This window comes from Sinocyclocheilus anshuiensis, unplaced genomic scaffold (genome assembly GCF_001515605.1).
Source record: "Sinocyclocheilus anshuiensis isolate Anshui unplaced genomic scaffold, SAMN03320099.WGS_v1.1 scaffold346, whole genome shotgun sequence".
Taxonomy (NCBI): domain Eukaryota; kingdom Metazoa; phylum Chordata; class Actinopteri; order Cypriniformes; family Cyprinidae; genus Sinocyclocheilus; species Sinocyclocheilus anshuiensis.
Genome location: NW_015546048.1, coordinates 643,232 through 644,392, shown reverse-complemented (window position 1 = coordinate 644,392; position 1,161 = coordinate 643,232).

Sequence of the window (1,161 nt, the reverse complement as noted above, 5' to 3'; positions counted from 1 at the left end):
ACAGGTCGATTTTGGCCTGTCTAATTAATATTCATGAGCCTCTCTTCTGATTGGCCTGTTGTTTTCTGAGTGATGCATGGCCAGGCCAACCACAGGTAACTAGGGTCAGCTGACGTCACAGTGCTAGCTGGAGGCAGCAAAACAAAGGGGAAACTGGAGGCGGCCCATTCAAACCAGCGCAGATTCGGCTACATAAGGAGCTTAAAATAGGCTTGTTTGAGATGAGCAAAATCTGCACAGAACCGATCACCGGTGATCACCGCGAGATGCATGTCGGTTAGAAATATGTCCGAGTTACGTCCGACGGCTGTGTCGGATTGTGCAGTCGAGCGCAGTTGTTCTCCACTGATCAAAAGCATCAAAAGCATGATGGGAAACGACTGACTGACGACGCAGCTTAATGCTCATTGGTTCAGACATGCGTTCTCTCGCGTCGGTGTCTATTAAATTATTCATGAGACTGCGTGTTCTTATCCTATGAGAAGACGTTTCGCTTAATTATTCACAACAGCATGTGTTGATTTGCTATGACAAACGCTTCAGTCTGTGAGAAGACATCGGCACATTAACTGAGAGAAACGTTCACGGATCAAAGGAGAGTGTTTGTTTTTGCTTTGTAATAAGAGTTCGGCACAAACTCGATTAATTCACTTAGTGAGTGTAACCGTGTTTACAGCTCCTTGACACAATCCGTCAAAAGGCCTATATAAACACCGCAAAATAATCCTTACAAGTTATCAGAGGTGCAACAGCGCCTTCATATATCGATGGAGAGTGCAAATGGCTGTGATTTATTTGCGTTTTCAACTCGATGGGAGCGAAATGAAACTGTCTGAACCCGAAGCTGTGTGTGTTGTCTGTCTCCCCTCTTCCCCCTCCACTCTGCAGCGTACCACAACCACTTATTTATTTATTTTTAGCGTTTTTTAAAACTGTGGTGAGAACTAACCAGTGCTGAATCAGGGGGTTTCATGACCCTTTAATTTCCCTGAAGGAAACGGGAAACTATTGGTTTAGTTCTGCGTGTCATTTTTTCCTCACAAGTCCTTTTGCAAAGGCCATAGAGGAGGTTATATTCATCAGCTATGGTTTGCCTGAACACAACCTGCTGAAAGCAAACCGACACACACACACACACACACACACACACACACACACACA